Source organism: Lagopus muta, chromosome 8 (assembly GCF_023343835.1).
Source record: "Lagopus muta isolate bLagMut1 chromosome 8, bLagMut1 primary, whole genome shotgun sequence".
Classification (NCBI taxonomy): domain Eukaryota; kingdom Metazoa; phylum Chordata; class Aves; order Galliformes; family Phasianidae; genus Lagopus; species Lagopus muta.
In genome coordinates, this window is record NC_064440.1 from 11,042,675 (window position 1) to 11,061,345 (window position 18,671).

The following is an 18,671-nucleotide window of genomic DNA, read 5'->3' on the forward strand; positions in this document are numbered from 1 at the left end:
TAAGTCCATCTTCTACACAGAAAAATGAGTGCACAGCAGGGCTGGTTATCATTTCAGTGGAAGGGAATAAGTCTTTCAGGAGACAAGCTACAGTATTCAGGAGGGTATTAAGCTAATGACAAAAGACAAGGGTGAAAATGAGCACTCATTTAGCCAGAAATCAAGATGTCAAGATTAAAATTAATCAAAGTACCAAGGGACTCAAAGAGAAGAGATTCTCTAATTGTGTAGACTCTAATGTTGCGAACTCAAGTAATAAACAAGAAGTGGAATAGTCCATTTAATACACCAATTAGTTATGACCAGTATTGCTGAGTCTGATGGTAACTCGTGATCAGAGAGTCAGAATCCAATACCAGCAACTGGAAACAAATACAGAGTGAAGAAGTTTGTCAATGACAAATGACTGCAGCAAATCAAGATGACTGCTTTGTACCAATGCCTGGCTTCTCTATCTCTACCAGATGGGCTGGATACAAAGATTATCTGTTTTAAAGCAAACACATAAAAGGCCACACATATGAGGCTATACACAGGGAAAATAATTAAAATGAAGACTGAGTTTTGAGAAACACCGACTGAAGATGGTTTGAAGTTTATGGTGAGCACATAGTGAGTGACAAGTTGTATGGAGGCTGCTGATATCAGAGCAGCTAAAGCAGTATGTGTTTTTCCAAGCAAAATTTGTAATGTGTCTTTGTTTAACCCTGAATTGGCTGCTAATTGAACACAACCCTCAGGCTTCAAGCAGAAAGATGAAAATTGCAGACTTCAGTGCGATCCACAACAATAATGAGAGTGAGCTTAAAAGGCAGGTGTTTGTAGGATGACTTATCAGTGTTATTAATACATACATTTAGCCAAAAGAAATTTGCTAATAGATGCTCTTTGACCCAGAGATAGGGGACATTACAAGAACTTATTGCTAAACCAATCACAGTTGCCTAATACCAACTATAGGAACTGAAAGCTAAAAGTAAAATGAGAAATTCAGAACAAAACAAGGCTCCTGGCTTCAGCAGAGAAGAGCACTGGATTCAGGATGTTGATGGACTCTAACACTGCAGAGCTGACACTTTGTTCAGAGAACTTTGCAAGAAGATCTGCTGTAGTCAACGACTCATCACTGGACATACATGGGCTTAAGTACAGGAAAGTCCTCTGATGGTGTTACAGAAAGACTACATGAGCACCCCGATCCTCTTTGATCCTACATATGTATGAATCTGTGTTATAAATGGCTGATTTGTCATACTTTCACAGATCAAAACATCTGCCTTTACAATCTTACCATGCCTATCTCTGCTGATAAGCAAAATGCCCACCTTCCAATTTCTGTGTTTTTCCTTTTGCGATAAGGGCTTAGTAAGACTAAAGTAATAAACATCTCCCAAAGTCCTGATAATCTTTAAGGTGTTTATATCCTGCCAGTGGCAATGTTGCCGAGCTCACATTCCTTTACTATGCAGTTATGTCTATTGTGCTACAAGTATTTTGATGACTGAGACAGATACACAACTGTTCACCAGCAGAGTATCATGCAATCTTTGCTTGGTTGCCTACAAGAACTGACTTGGTTTCTTGGTCTGGTGAGTTCCTGATAGCCTCAAAAGGAAGAAAAAGAAAAGAAAAAAGAAAGAAAGAACATTATAATCAAATTCGTTCTCTTGTTATAAAAGGGAAAGTCTACCTTTCCCTAAGCAGCAGTGTCTCCACAACCTCAAGAAGAACGGAAGAGTGGAGAAGTCTCATCCTCTGCTGCTCTGTAGTAACTCTTTCACATATACAATGAGCAGAGCTGACATGCCCATACATCTCACATCCACAAAGCTCACTGAAACAAAAACCAGGCTAATAGAAAACTTTTAGCAAATGTCAGCAGGTTGCTATGGCTCAAAGGAATGGTTCAGGAACCACGTTGTGTACACACAACCCAACAGTCAAAGCAAGTCAAGCAAAAGTGTGTTTTGTGGTGATCAGGCAAGAGGCTGAGCAGTAGAGCATTCGTTCTTGGACGTCCCCACTGCTATTTCAGATGCTGTGCCAGACTCTGAGGCACAATGACTGCTGTGGCCACTTGACAACACATAAAAACAATGTTTTTCATCCTTTCCTTAAACAAGAGACTGAAATCACAAAGACTGTCCTGAGAATATCCTGTAGTTACTTCTATCCTGTTTACTTTTTTCGCTTGATACTATTTAAGACATAATATAAAGGATAAGCCTAAATTCTTCAAGGCAGAGCCCTTAAACAAATATAAAACCAAAGTTAGATATTTAGGCTTTTTAGTTCTACCAGTAGTAGTAATTACTTATTTGTCTTGTAGTTATCCTACATTATTTATTGTATATTAGTGCATACAATAATTACCTTCTATGCCTGTATTTTTTTTTCTAAATACAACCTTGTCAAGTTCTTCCTAGAGAAACAACCAAGTCTTTAACCTCACATCTACAGCTCCTAACATCTAGTCTGCCCTTCTCCTCTAATCACTTCACTCCTCCACAACTATCTTCTAAACCCTCATAGCCACTTTTCTTGCTCTTCGTTCCATATCTGTCTTCTTCCTTCTCTTTTTCCTCAGAAACACAGTCTGCCTCACTCAAAGCAAAATCCTATTTGTGTCTGCAACTCTCATTCCATTTTCCTCTTCCCTTCACAGCTATTTCTGGGATTTCTGTCCCCTAGATCTTTCCTACATTTCATTCAGAGACTTGATTCTCCCCATCAACATGCAGGCATCAGCCTGCTCTCCGGCAGCTCTGCACAGCACTCTAACCATGGATGAAAGGTGGCAAAAGGTGCCAAATGCTGTAGAGGTGGAGAGCATCTTGTTTGCTAACTCAAATCTGAAACCTGAGATAGTCCTCACTCTCTTCCAACCTCACTGCAAATTTTTTGCCTCTAGGCCACCTCTGACTCCTCCTTCCTTCTGCAGAATGGCTTCAAGAGTTTGGCATTTCCTTGTGCCTCTTGCACTCACCTACATGCCTGAACTCAAAACACCAGCCTCTAAGCCATTCATTTTCATTTACAGCAAGTTCCTTTACATTGGCTCTAATGAGTACAAAGCTGATTTTACAGCCATTCAGAATGTGGGAGCAAAGAGCATTTTTCTAGCTTGTCACTTTGTTCCTGTCATTTTGCTTTACATCCTTTGATGGCTTGCTCTTTTGTTTTGCCTCAGCCATTGTCTCCTCTTTCAAAGCCCTCCAAAGCTTACCACACTGTTTTCATTGGCTTCAGGCAGACTGCAGTAAATGCATATGCACTTCCTTCAATCAGGGCTGCTGTATGTGCCATTTGAGTCACTTGGGTCATATGGATGACAGATATCAATCTACTTCTAATCTCATTCATACTTATTTTCACCAATGAAACTATTGACTTTGACCATCTTATGCTTGTGTCCAAGATTAGAATCAGATCTACCTAGAAAATCATGAACCAGTGAATGTACCCCCTCAGGATACATTGTTCTGATTTTAGCAGAAATACTAGTGTGCTTCAGTTAACTCTTTCCACTGTATCTTTCCCCAGGGAAGGGAACAATCCTTTTTATAACTCTTTTTTCATAACTAACTTGTCCTGTATCACACACAGTGTCAGAGCACCTTGACATTCAAAATTATACACCAGAAATACTGAAACATCTCTCCAAGTATTCATCCTAATTGCTGTCATAACCTAGCACTTGACTGAAAAGCAAGTTAGGTTTTCATCTACTAAAGAAATGAAATACCGACAATCTCCTGTTTCTACAGTCATTCATCTGAGCCTGAATTTTTATAGAAGTGGAGAGATGTCACCAGTTTTAGATGCCCACACAACTTCTTGTCTTTAAACTCTGTCCATGGCTCCTCAACATTTGTACCACTTTTTCCCCTTGGGCTTTTCCCAGCCTTTCATTACAAGTGAGACAGCTCAATACGTTTTCTATTTTGTAGCCAGTATTTCCACTGCAAACTCAGATTCGCACAGATTTATTACTAGCTTATAAAATGTTCACCAAAGTAACTGAGAAAAAGTATCTTTTGAGAAGAAAATCTGTTGGCCGTCCCCAGATCACTAGCAGTGTATGAGAAAACATTAGATACCTTTCTTGAGTGCTCCTGTAAGAGAAGATGAGTATTTGTGTGAACACATCCAGGCAAATGCCTTCAGAAAACTGGACCTACGACACGCACAGGGTTGGCTTTTCATCTCTGCACCCCATTGGGATTTTTAAAGAAGACTGGTAGCAGTAAACATTCATTAATGTTCAAGCTTTCCCTCTGGGGGAAGTGGTCTGTTCAATGGTAAGAACAGCCCCAAAGTCACGTGGCCACTACCCTGACTTCTGTTTGGGACCTGGACAGGACCACTCATACCATGCATCCCTACCAGCTTTCACCAGACCCATGGCCTTCCTGGTCACAGCCCCTACAGCTACACAACAGCCTTGGCAGTTAAAGGCATATTTCAGAACCGTGAGAATCAGCAATCAAAGGAACAAACCGTCAGTCACTCCAGCATCAGATGCAAATCACAGTGTTTGCAAGACCTCAAAGCAAACAGCATCATGTGTAAATTACTCCAGGGAAAACACACGGAGGAAGAGGTCTGTTTGCTACATAAGTAAATGATTCCTGTCTGGTCAGGTGCAATGGAGCAGCTCTCAGTTCCCAGGACAATGGAGACAGTGGACTGCACACACCAGCATCTCAACCCTCCTGCTACCAACCTTCTCTGCCAAGAATTGTGACTGCATGACAGATAAGCACAGCAATCTGCATATAATTAACTCTAGTACCTGCACAGCAGAAAAGTAGAAAAAGCTACAATCTACTGAGAATAGCATTAAAATAAAGGCCCCAAAATCTTTCCATTACTTACAAAACTGTACCATGTTGGGTTTCTTTTTCTGAAGTACCAAACCATTCATCCTGCAGTAGTGCACAAGAAACAAACAGATGCTAAAATAGAAGGAAATATGTCTGAATCTATATTGCTATTGTCAAAGCTGAGGGAAAAATAAAGGAGGAAGAAGGGTTTTTTTAATTCATGTCTGCTTTCACGATCGAACATGAGGTTGGACACAAAGATAAGTGGACGACAAGTCAGACAGTCATTCATTCAAATCCATCTTAACACTGAGTAAAACAGTTCTGGAAATACTTTTGGTATACGTTCACTATGAAATGAACTAAAACAATTCACTTCAAGAGGTCACCTCAACTTATGCGGCAAAGAGCATATTATAGCCCCATATACCCAACAAGAGAGTTTCACTATAACCCTATTTAACATTTTTGGTCAAATTTCCTCTTTCCAAGACACTCAGTTGCCCAGTGGCCCTGTCCACAACACCCTGATCTCCTCTGATCTTGTCAGCATGCAGCACAGTTGCATTTCTTGCCATCTCTGGAACACTCCTCAACACAAACTGTTGAGCTTCCTTGGAAGGGAATTAGTCCATCCAACACACTACCAACACTAATCCAATGCATTACCAATACTAATCCCCAGCATCACTGTGTAAACACAAACATGCACTACTTCCAGAATGACACATCATAGCAATCAATAAAGGCACAAAGATTTTTAAACAGTTACCTTATGCTAGTAGAGGAAATACACACAACCAGCTGCTTGTAGTCACTTTTTTCCTCTAGTTTTGACTTTTGTAGGTCTTTGGTCCTCCAAAGGATCGCAGTCTTAATCTGCTCCAGCCTCCCAAGTTTATTTCCCTAACCCACAAAATCCCTCAACTGTAGCTCCCAGTTATAAGTTTCACCTCGAGCAGGACCCTGACAGTGGGAAAAAAGCACCCTTTGATTCTCCAGACCTTCCTGAAGCTCCGTGATCTGCTGGTAAATCCCTGAGGCTGATGCATCTCACTTTGACATCCAGCTCCTTTGTTCTGTGCAGGGAGCTTCTGTAATGCACCCTGTGGGAAAGGCTGGGAGAATTCACCTCACAGTTGTCCTGAGAAGCTGCCACCTGTTCGGCGAACACTGGAAGCTCAGAGCTGATGGTTCTGCTGCTCTGCAAGCACCCAGTCATGCATGATATGGCAATTAGATGTTTTCCTGCAGGCAGACTACCCACACTGTCACAGTGCTGCATAAGGACTGTCATGCTGCAACAGACAAATGGTCCCACTCATCCAACACCTTGTCTGACAGCAACTAGTGATGGATTCTTCATACTAAAATACAAAAAGGTCATTTTCGTTGCCTGCTATTACAGCAAGGGAGCAGAGGGTGTGGAACTTTGCAGGCTGGGGGAGCAGGCGATCTCTTTGTGCTACAAAAGGGGAAGTGAGAAACTGAAGGAAATCTCTGTCCCAAAGAGTGAGCTTGTTCATTCATAGGTTAAAAGTACACTGGGATCCTCAGATGAAAGATGACACGAGAGCACAAATTCTTATCATTTGGGCTTTTCTGGATTTGAATGCTACAACTAGAAATACTCTTATGCATTCATACTATTGTTTCAGTGTTTTTCTACTGAAACTTGCAGAGCTACATGCTAATTTACTAAATGCACCATAAACATCTCTTTCCTTTTCAAGTTAATCACAATTGCCTTACAGGAGATTAACACCATAAAGCACTTTCACAGCTGACGTGCCTTTAAAAAAATTCCCAGAGTTAGGCTTGTATAAATAATGTAAGTGACATGGAATATAATTATTAAATGTTGTCATTTTGGAAGAAAATTAATTAGCAATAGCTGTAGCTGTCTTGTGTCTATTTAAGCAGTGTGCATCTCAATTAAAATTTAATTGCCACAGATTCAGTCACAGCGGGGAAAAGTGATGGAAATGAAAAGCAGTCCGATCCTATATTGCTGTCGAAAGGGAAAGTGTAGTAGAAACTGAGGGGGAAGGGGAAGAGAGGCAGGAAGGTAAGAGAGCAAATTCTGAAAGCTGCTGCACAGCCAGGGTGCTCAGAGGCACCGGGTGCTCCTCATTCATAAAGTGGCTGGCTGGTACCAGACACGAGCACAAAGGGAAATAAAGCCAGCTGCTGTTGGAAGAGGTGTTCCTTCACATTGCAGATGTGAGCACATGAGCACACACCCACTGCGTATCACAGCCAGCGCAGTGCTCTGTGTTATGTGCCCTTTGGTTTCAGTGCCTCCCTGAAGTCACCCTGGGGAATCCCCAAAGCATTGACTGGGGGCTCTCCTTAAAGTGGAACCAAAGTCCTTCTGGAGCTGTAAGACACTAGAGGCACAAAGGTGTGTTTTAAAGAGAAATAATCCCCTGCAGGTGACAGTGAGAAGCAGCTGTTCTTCCAAATGACATTGGAAAACTTCCACAACAGAGGAGAAGTATGACTTAAGTAACACCATCACTCAAATGTGGAAGATTTATACATCGTTTCAAGATGCTTTAAAGAAAATTACATAGCCAAAAAGAGCTGGGTACTCAAGCCATCTCTCATGCCCACAGTATAAAGGGCTTCTTGAGTTCAATGGCCAATTCACCACAGTCTAAAAGATACTGACATCTGTCTTTACCAAAATACATTTCCTGCATCATTCATTTCTCAGGATTTAAACTATCTACACCGTGTTTACTTGAATGAATAATTCACATCTCAGACAAAAAGAAAACAAAGCAAAAAAGCATTGCCGTTGGTGTGCAAGGTGTAAATTATATTGCCAAAAAGATGGTTCACAATGCAGGGTTCATTTGTGGTAAGTATATAAAACAGATGCAAAAAATGTTCTGGTCTTAAAACTTGGGCTAATTGGAAAATACATGCTGAATGTAATATCACTGAACTACATACATATTCTCGAAACATTTATTTTAGGACTTACCCAGCTTCCAAATGAGGCAAATATATTCCTTCAAATTCCCAGGGTGTATTCTCTGTCAACCTAAAAATCAAGTTATATTGTTTCTGACTGACATCATAATTGTAATGTAAATTTACACTACTTGATCATTTTGTTGATGATGCTAAAGTCATAACAGAATCCAACTCACTCTCATACCAGTATGTGATTCTGCCCACTCTGTGAAAATATACCTTTCTGCTGACAAAAATAGGGATAACAAGCTGAAATGGTAGATTCATGTTACATATAAACTGATGATGATAATAATAGTAGCAATAATAGCAGTATTGTCACAGTCTTGTCATGATACTAAGTTATAGGTATGATATAGCCATGATGAAATGTTCAGATGCAGACTTCCTTGTAGTTAGTGGACTGGTGAAGATTTGGCTAATGTGCTCTAGTAGCTGCCCATTGCTGCCTGAAAGCACTTGCAACTGAGCCAAATCATTCCTGGTGGCAGCGATGGTAAGACACAGGGCATGAGCTTCAGGTCACAGCTTGAGAAGTTCAGGCAGGACATTCAGAAAGCTTTTTCTCTGGCTGGGTCCTGCACTGTTGGAACAGGCCACAGCAAGAGACTGGCACTGGAGGTTCTCCAGTTCTGCCAGACAAGCCATGACCAACTCAACGTGGAGTTGATGACAATCCCCATTGGAAGCTGGACTGAGGACCCTCAAAGGTCACTTCCACCCAGAATTTCCAGGATTCTGTGATTCTATTCAAATGGAGCTGAGGTCTCAGTGCTCTGTAAGATCATACTATTACCTAAAGACCCAGTGTCATGGCGTAAAATCAGTGTGTCTTTTTGCCACAATATTCCCAACTACATATTAAATAATGTGAGAGAGCTTGCATCGAAATGTAAAACTGATAACGAACAAGCTGAAAGATGAACTCGGAGCATTACCACCTTCTTTAAAAAAAAATGAAAAAACAAAACTCTTGCACTGGAGAAATAGTTAACTTTCAAACAAGATGATAAGCAATTCCTTTCCTTCTGCAATGCAATCTAAATCTGGATTAAAAAAAAAAAAAAAAAAAAAAAAAAAAAAAAGCTTAATTTACAAAAGACTGCAATTTTTTAAGTTATCAGATGTTTTCTATCTCAGCATAACTAAAACCAAAAGAGACAGCCTCCTTCACTGGAATGTGCTCTGATTGTACAGACCCAATGCACAAAGCACGTGTCTCTCTGTGTAAAGCACTCCTCTGCATCTTACTTATCTGTTTATACTGCCTGATATTTTCAATTTCTCTGAATAACAGCATGCCATTTTTAAAAACCCCTGTTCTACTTTCTGCATAGTGGGATATGGTGATGTGCTGGGTTTTCTCCATATACTTCTGTCTGAGACAAAGTGGAACTTGAGGCAATTCTAGTTTCAAACGTTTTCCAGCACACCGTAAAGCTAAATGCATATAAACTTCAGACCCCAAATCAGACTGCTGAGCATACCTTTCAGCACATCACGTTATTTGGTCTTCATTTAGCTGTCACAAAAACATTTCCTTTCGTCTACAGATTAATTACAGCCTGGTGAGGTTTCAGCACAAATACCTTTGCACATTGGAAGCTCTGCAAAGACACAGTGATTCATGCCTCTGGAAGGGAAAAGAAAGCTGAGGCAGGACATGCAAGCTGTGAGAGGATCCGATATCAAAAGAGCTGGAGCCTCCTGTGAGCACCCAGCCGTACCAACACAAATACGTCCCTGCACGACTCACGGCGGAGCCACAGCTGAACGCAAGCCGCCGCTTTAGTTAGCGCTAAGCTGATTTGGCTGCACAGCTCATTCATCGAGGAGCAAAGAAGACAGGGCAGGAAGCATCACTCAGTAATGAATTATACGCGACACAAAAAAGCCACAGGTGTGGTTTTAGAGTCTGTGCATGCAGCCGCCTCAGCCCTGGATTCCACGTAATTGCTGTAAGTAACTATGGAAAATGGACAGTGGGAAACTCTGTAGAAATGCAGAGAGCAGACCGGTCCAAGAACACATTCCCACTTGTTCAAAGCAGCCAGATACACCATTTAAACATGTGTCAACTGTATCTGATGACGACCATGTCAGTGCGTTAGGTCTGGATAGTTAAATACAAAGGGCTCGATTCTTCGCGGTGCCGGAGCTGCGCTGTCAGCAAGCTGGCTGCTGCTGCTGCTGCTGTGCAGCTGCCTGCCCAGTGCAAGCACAGCTCCAGCAGCATTCTGACACAGCTGGGCAGCCCCACAGTGCTCCCATGGGTGCTGCTCTGGCTGCACAGGGCTGGAGGGACCCGCAGCATGGTGAGCACTCTGCTTTCTTGTTTGCAGCAAGGTGGGGAACTTCCTCACTCCTAGAGCAACTGGGATTGGAGAAAGGGAAAGAAATAGGAAGACTTTTACATATTAAAAACCAAAGAACGTATGCTACATAAGCCACAGATTCTAATATCTAAAGATGCAACACAACAGTTCTCAACTCCTGAGCAGATCTAGATGCAATTTCTTCCCTCGCCTTGCCAAAGTCACCTCTCCCTACCATGAACTCCCAAAGCCATTCCAGGAGTCCTCTCCTGCCAATTCCTTCCCATTGCGCAAGCTGAGCTGGCTCACCAGCTGCTATGGGTGTGCATAAGGCCACTTGTGTGGCCCATGTGGGCAGTGGGGGATGAATGACAGAGCTGAACTCATCATTACTATCACTAGTGCTAAATGTATTGGTGAGGTTGGTGTTCACTCAGTTTTTGTTTCTGAGAGCACAATATTCTCGCTCTGGTGGCATTTCTGCAGCTCCCATTCCTGTGATGTGGGAAGTTTCTCCATGTGCTGACGTCAGGACATAAAGTTATCCTCAAGAGCCCTCAAAATAAATGCATCTTCGCCCCCACACCGTGACCCATCTGTTCACTGGGGCAGTACATCAGGTCCCCTGAAAAACCACACATGCAGCTGATCAGACACACAGAATCACAGAATGGCCTGGGTTGGAAGGGACCTTAAAGATTACTTAGTTCCAATCCCTGCTGTGGGCACACAGGGCACAGAGATCTCAAGACTGACATTTTCAGCTTCCTCAGCATCCTTCAGCATGGAGTTTTTTTGCTCCTTGGTGAAGATGAGCTTTGTTCTTTGGGAACAACCTATTTCCTCTCCTCAACAGAGATCCACCGGCTGTGTAAGGACCCTATGGCTCCTGGGCAGGTACCCAGTGAGCTCCACCCGGCCACCAGGGGTGATCTCAGCAGTATTCTGGCCTCAAAACCACGCAGAACAACCAGTCCTTTCCCGTGTGATGTCCCTGCCAACAACAATCAACTGGTGTTTTGGAGAAATCACCAAAAGAGGGATTTGTCTGGCTTTAAATAGTATTAAATATTTTCAGCCCTTTTCAGTAACAAAGGACACAAAGAAAAGAGGGAAAAAGAAGTCTCACTTCTTTGGTTGTTTTTGCTGAATTTGGAAAGGCTCCTGGATCAAAGCTCAAAAAGCTGCAAGCTCATGGAAGACACATTAGCAATGCTTAGTGAGAAAAAATTACTGAACTGTGCAAGGAAGACAACCGACCAAATCCAGAGGATTTAGTCAATGGACAAATTCAGGGAGAACAATTCACCAGGAGGAAGTGTGCTCAGAGCCTTCAGACAGCTCAATAGGAGCCACCCCAAACTCAAACTCAAGGCAGGTCACAGCGTGCAAAAGCACCAGCAAGAGGAGATATATTTTAATCCATTAGATTGTATTTTACAAGAAGCAGAGCCTCTGGGGAAGCCATTATCCTCATACAGATGTACTCCTGTGAAAAAGAAGAAAAATACCTAGACTCCCTGATGCGAGAGGTCAAACAATTACAATTTCCTTAATTTCATATCCAGTTGGGAAATTAAATAACAGAACTATGAAAGCTTTACACTTCCTTCTGAAGAAAGTGGCAATTTAAATTAATTTTTTTTAATGCTATAAGAATTGATGAGTGAGTATAGGAGGGGGCTTTTCCCCAGCGCCCTTTCCCCACCACACTTTTTAAACAACCTTGCTCATTCAATGGACAAAGATAAATAAATAAATCCAAGGAACACGAAGTCTTTCATGAAAGAGCGATTCCTTTGCAGACAAAGCACAACGTGCTGCTTCTCAAGAAGCCATTTTATTTTATTAATCGTCTTCTCTGTGCAATTCATGAGCTTTGCCCACAATTTTTTTCTCAGAGTTGGGGTTTTAGTCTCTTGAAAGAAGCAGCATCCATTCCTGATCCTACAACTTACAAGAATGATATAGGGAACGTGGGACCTGTGGTCCATCTGGCCTCAGGCTACATCTCTCTCCCCCAGCAACTCCTCCTAATTTCAGTGGAAAGACTCTGCCTTCTCCACAGCTCCATGAGCTGAACCATGGTCATGCTCTGCTGGTTACTACATCAGAAAAAGTTCCAAGGGTTTTTGTAGAGAGCTTGCTCAAGGTCCTTCCTTTGCATAGAGGTCCTTCCAGCTCTGGAGCAAAGTAAGTTCCTATATCACAACACTGACATGGAAAAATGAGATGTGGAAGATGTACTAAGAAGCCTACATGGTTTCTGAACTGGCTGCAGTCACAGCGTTCCTGCAGAGCACTTTTATCAGAAAGAGCTTGTGCTGTAGAAGCGTACACAATAAAAATAAAAAAAATTGTGTACACAATATACACAAAACTTGATGGCAGCAGCCAGGCAGTGGAAGTTATTGCCAGGAAGAACATGTGATTAACAGAGAAACAATCTAACGCTTGACGCAGAGCAAACAGGGCTCAGAGAACTGGACTGCAGGACAAAACAAAAACAGAAAAAACACATTAGCACTTGCACACAGACCAGGCAAATAAAAATAATCTGCTCATACAGCTGGTCATGGGGGGGATAAAGATGAGAAAATGAAATGAATTGAAAATCTTTTTCTACTGTTTCACTGGCAAAAATAAATAAACAGGAGATTCCTATTTATTCATTTTTTTTTTTTATTTTTTTGCTGGAATTAACTGTGGAACACCTACTAACTGATACAGTTATCCAGACTCTGGAGAAATCACTGTTTAAAACACTACACCCCAGAACCAGCAAGGCAACAGAACTGCAAACTTTCATCACAGAGCTGCAAACTCTGGCACCCATGTGTGACTTAGCAGACATTAAAGATTTTCTAATTAAAGACAAGGCCATTTGCAAGACAGATGATTCCAGTTTACTGGCAAGCCTGTTGGGAGATGACTGAACCACAGTTAAAAGCATGCAGGGAGCAGCTCACAAGCAGCTTGGACCGGGCTGGTCAGCTCGTGTCCCTGGGCACCAGCACAAATGGCAAGGAGGAAACAACCAGCTGCAGGCAGTGAAGACCAAAAGCAGTTTGTGTCCTGATGCTGAGAGAAACTTTAGGGGAAAAAAAAAAAAAGAAAAAAAAAGCAGCTGTAAGTACAGTTGTGAAGACATAGAAACTTCCAGTCTGAAGAGAGAAAACAGGCTGACATTTGCAGATGGCAAAGCTCTTGGTGCACATCTGCTCGGAGGAGCCCCAGAGGACCAGCTCTTCTGCGCGCTGTGGTTCCAGCTGCAGCGTAATCCCAGTGACTGATAAACAGCAGAATCACGCTACAGAAACAAGACCAAGGGCGGATAAAACCACTGCAAGGCCAACTGATTTAAATAAATAAAGCCTCAGAGATGATGATATTTCGGCTGTGTAGTAGTTGACATCCAGGATTACCTCCAGAGGCCTGCAGGTCAATCAGCAAATGCTTCTGCTGTACTCTCACACAGATTCAACTTCATGCCCCACCATTCATCCCAAATGCAGCCTGTCTCAGCAACCAAGGAAGCAGCTTACACCAAGCTAAGCCTGGGATGCTACAATCCCATCTCACCTCCTGTTCCCGTCTTCCTTTCTTTCTCTTGTATTCACATTAATGCAACCACAGTATCAATATAGGAACTGATCCAGCCAAAAATCTCATTATGAAAAAGTTCCTGAGCATGTGCTGACGAAGAGCATCCCCAAACACAGTGAGTAGAGCAGCCAGCAGAAATGGAAAGCTCAAACAACTCTGCTTTAATCCATTAACATTTCCTCAAGGGTTGTCGTTTTTGGTGGGGTTTTTTTTTGTTGTTTTAAACTATTTTTACACCACTAATACTGATTTAAAAAAAATGCAAACCAGGTAGTGAGATTTCAGATAGAGCTGCACTGCAGGAATGCAGAGGCCCTGTAAGGCACTCCTCTTCAATAACTGCTCTTTTGGGTATTTGGGTATCCTCTTACTCTAAGCCCAACCTCCCATCTGCTTCATTTCATAGTATCACAGAATCACTAAGGTTGGAAACATCTCTCAGATCATCTAGTATAATTGTCAGCTCATCCCCACCATGCCCACTAACCACATCCCGCAGTGCCGTATCTCCAGGGTTCTCGAACATCTCTAGGGACAGCAATTTCTCTGCCTCCCTGGGCAGCCTGTGCCAACACCTCACCACTCTTTTGGAGAATAAATGTTTCCTAATATCCAACCTGAACCTCCTCACTGCAACTTACGGCTATCACCTTTTGTTCTACTGCTGTTATCTGGGAGAAGAGACCAACTCCCACCTCATCACAACCTCCCTTCAGGGAGTTGTAGAGAGCAATAAGGTTTCCCCTGAGCCTCCTCTTCTCCAGAAGAGTAGGAGGGAACTGTCAGCATGATGGGAAGGAAAGTTCTAGGCTTTGAGTATCATAACATCTAAATTTTCGTTTAAAATTAAAGTTCTCTTATCCAAAATGTAACAGCTTCTTGGGGAGGCAGCTGAAGTTCTGAGCGGTTTATTCCCCCAGCGATAGCAATTCATGTCACCTACATCTCCTAAACATGTCACACCCCACAAGTGGCCAAAGCTGATGATTAAGCTATTAAATATCCAATATGCTCCTTAGTCACTTTAAATTTCTGTCCCCTTCCAACCAAGGTCACCACAACACACAGACATGACAGCTCTGAAGGCTGAGCCTTACCATTTATGCCTGGCGGATCCTATACTGACAATAAAGCTTTACAGAGCTTTGTTTCTGCACCTGTGAAATAAGGAAATCCATGCTTACTCATCTTTGTTAATATTCTTTTGTTCATGTCTTGTAAATGGTGTTAAAGAGCATTTATCCCACTAAGGAGCACTGTGCACAGTATTTAAAAGTTTCTGTGAAGTACACTGTGTAGGATCCATAAAACAACACTGCTTTTATCTCTTTCTCTGCATGCCCTCCATCTCCTGCATTAGCATAACAAAGAAAATGATGTTTAGGGCATCAAAACAGATTTTTGGAGGGTAAAAGAACAACAGCCAGTGGCTACATATATAGAGGCAGAGCAATCAAAGCAAAGGAAATAGACTAGTGGTGTCTCAAGCAGATCTCAAAGTTTTCCAAATGAAACATTCTTGGAAGCTGATATTCTCATTCTCTTAAATCACTGCTCGTGGCTGAAATCCTGCTTCCAGAAAACCATTTGGCTCCCCTTTTTGTGCAGTGAGGTATGCAAGGAATACAAATCCTGCAGCCTGGAGTTTTTATTGTGGTTTCTAACGAGCTGCACCACTGGAAAAATCCAATGGAAAATGCAGTTTTCAGTGGATGGCAAGGGACAGTTTTTCCATGCACACACATGTGCAGGGCTGCGCTTGCAGGCTCGCGGTGCAGCGGTCAGGGAGGAGCGACTTTCCCCCCGGACAGCAGGCAGGGTGTGAATGTGGAGTCAGTAACTCACCCACACACCGCTCTATTTCCTGGATTTAGTGAGTGGTCTTTGTTGGAGCTGAAAGGCTGCAGCTGGGGTGGACGATGCAAGTTCACGAGGGGTTATTCAGCTCCAGACAGCCTTCATAAAAGCACAAATAAGACAGAGCAAACTTTCCTAACTTTTTTTTCCCCTTTCCAAGCAATGAACTTCTGAACTTGGCTCTTGTGAGTACCGATATGACGGTATAGTAGAAGACTGCAAAATTTGCACTGTGCTGATCTACACAGGCCGTAATTCACACAAATACAAGCAAACCATTTCTCCATACTTTTCAGCAAAGATTTAATGATAGCGTAGCTGGCTGCGATCTCCTATTACTTAGACAGCTATGTTTTCCAAAACACACAATTGCAGGTCCACTATACCTGGAAACAACCAATACTTTAAAGTGCCCTGTTTGCATCCAGCCCAGGAACAAAATACATCAGATGACGTATTACTCCTTTTTTATTATGTACCTTTGCTTCATCACTAATGAGTGGAACTAAATCGTTCTTACAGCTATTAGTAAATTCACGTAAGGGTGAATTTTATAAAAGGAAAACCTCTAAGCTACTGAGGTCACAAAGCAGAAAGAGAACAGCTCAGACATATTTGGTTTATTGACTACCTGCTGACAACTGTTTGGGCACCTTCATTTACGTCCTATCCAAATGGTGACCTACAGAGAAGCCCATGTTCACAAGGTTTTGGTTGCTCTGCTTCAGCAAGGCTCCAAATCTCAACACCTTTACAAAACCTTGTTAGCAGTAAATGATAATATGACATCACATATGCACTGACATGCCACCATGGTGGTCAGGAGCCTCCTGTCTTGAGAGGCTTCCAATGAGACTTGTCAGGTTGTCCAAACTGGAAACGTCTGCGGCTGTGCACCAGTTGGAGCTAACCACAGGTGGGGTGGGTCAGAAATCTGCCTAATTTCTCACCAGCTGTCTGGGCAGGCAGTCGAAGCCTTCAGCTTCTACCGTTCTCAGGCAGCCCCACCTCATGGGCTGCCTTTTATAGCTGGGAATCTGGATGCTCATCCCATGATGCTGGCAGAAGCAGAAAGCTGGGAATTCCATGAGTCCAAGCCTGAGATGAAGCATGGGGGGCAGTTTAAGCCCCCTGCTCTGGGAATCTGTGCAGACAGCTGCTCTCCCTCATTTTGGAATCATCAGCTAAAACCAGGTTTTTTTTTTTCCTTCCAGAGCAGAAAAACGTATGGAATTTCCTTTCCGTGAGACACTTTTAAGAGCTTTGTTGGGAAATGGAATGAATTTTCACAAAGTATTTTCCCCAAAAACAGAAATGTCAGTTAGCACCAGCTCCAATTATATAACGATTCTTTCGCATCAGACAACCAGTTTGATATCAATCTTATCCTTAAGCAAGTCCCTTTAAAACCCTTTCTTTGTCCCTTTAGCCAAACATACCAGCTTCCAAAAACAGAAGAAGCTTGCCTGTGAACTAGAGAAAAGGTGGTGATTCATAACACAGGGGAAATGTGTGATAAAGCAGAGTAGCTTATCCCAGCTGTTGAAAGGACTGTGTAGAAATCCACGCAGTGCTAAGATGCCAGGTTTCCATTTTCTTCGGATATTCAAAGGGAGAGATGAAATCTTTGCATCCTGCCAAATTGCAGTCCAACTGGAATGCGTGCTGTTGTTTTGACAAACTGCAGCTTACTAGAGAAAACTTAATTTTCACATCATAAAGTTTCCTTAAACTGGCTTCAGGCTCCATACTTGCAAAACCTCAGCTAGAAAAACGTTATTCAAAACCAGGAAAATTTAGGGAAATCAGCACAATTCAGCATCTGAATCCCAAGATTGGTTGGCAGCTCTCAGTCATCCCCGACACACGCTTGGCTCCCCTGAGTCCCACCCTGCTTTCCAGTACACGTTAAATATATATGACAAAATCCCAGCTTAACACAACCCAGAGTTTAAGACCCAGTTTGATCAATACTAACAGTTCGCCCCTTCCCCCTTTCCCCATTCACATACACACACACTCCCTTACAACAGTTATCAGATTTATAAGCACAGACCATAAGAAAGAAAAAAGTTCTGAGAAGAGCAATTCAAGACATAAAGACTAGTTGATTACTAATTATTCCAGTGTCATTTCTACATCTCCAAGAGAATTTTACACTGATAAAAGACTCCAGCCTGGCAGCTCAGGTAGTCATTTGCAGATGTGACCATGCAGTGAATGAAGTCTGTTAGACACCTCCAGGCTGGGACTGTATGAACCAGCACAACTGGCACATTACCTCTTTGGTGAGACCACTTGGACCCTGCTTTATACATGGCTTTATGACTCACTTATCTGGAGGTAACTTAGAGGTGTCGAGGCCACATGTCATGGTGCAGCCCAACAGAGCACAGTTCCTGTGCTGCCCCTGCTCTCAGCCCTCACAAGAGATGTTGAGGACACTGCTCAGAGTCATGGCCAGTTTCCCGTCTTGTCAGAGAAAAATGACAAGAAATTATTCATCCAAGGTGGACGACATACTGCAAAGACAGCTGATTTCTCTGGACATCCCAATAAATCCTGTATAATTTGTTCTGCATTACAAGACAGAATCCTGCTAAGCTAGCAGTTGGCCGAGACCTTAAGAAACATGCATCTCCAAGTTCTGCAGGACACAGTGCGAACAGGGGGGGACCATCACTCACTGAGAAACCAGCCTCAGAGGAGCCCTGATGCACTGTGAGCTGTGGTCCTGTTCCTGGGACAGGGAGCCAAGGCTCCTCGTTTCCAGACAGTCCACAGATGTCAAGATACCTCCTGATTTTCCATTTATCTGTGATTCAGCTTCTTTCTATTTCCATCGGCATAATTTTTTTTAAAGCACACTGAGAAGCATGAATGGAAACTAACTGTGTGAGTATAGATGAGCAGGGCAAGTAGCCATTAGTTATCATAACCTGCAGTCACTGCTGATCTGCATTTGTTGTAAAATGAGTATGTAACAAGGAAAAAGTCTCCATCACCTAAGGCTGGTTAATCTCCTCAGTATTTTTAAATGGATGTGCAAAGTAAATATGTGAGTTATATATCTCCAAGGATC

At 42.5% G+C, this 18,671-nt stretch overlaps 1 protein-coding gene across 11 annotated transcripts in view; it reads right to left on the bottom strand.

Annotated features, from left to right (window-relative positions):
* GLI2 (GLI family zinc finger 2) overlaps positions 1 to 18,671 on the bottom strand; it is a 193,428-nt gene that overhangs the window by 138,266 nt on the left and 36,491 nt on the right. For 3 of the 11 annotated variants that reach the window (XM_048953313.1, XM_048953320.1, XM_048953310.1), the window contains exon 2: positions 7,819 to 7,878. The exons of 7 other annotated variants lie outside the window; for them this stretch is intronic. The gene's annotated coding sequence lies outside the window, so the exon portion shown is untranslated. Of the gene's footprint in view, positions 1 to 7,818; positions 7,879 to 14,829; positions 15,048 to 18,671 lie in introns of those variants that run through there. One more of the 11 variants, XM_048953312.1, reaches the window with a different exon arrangement.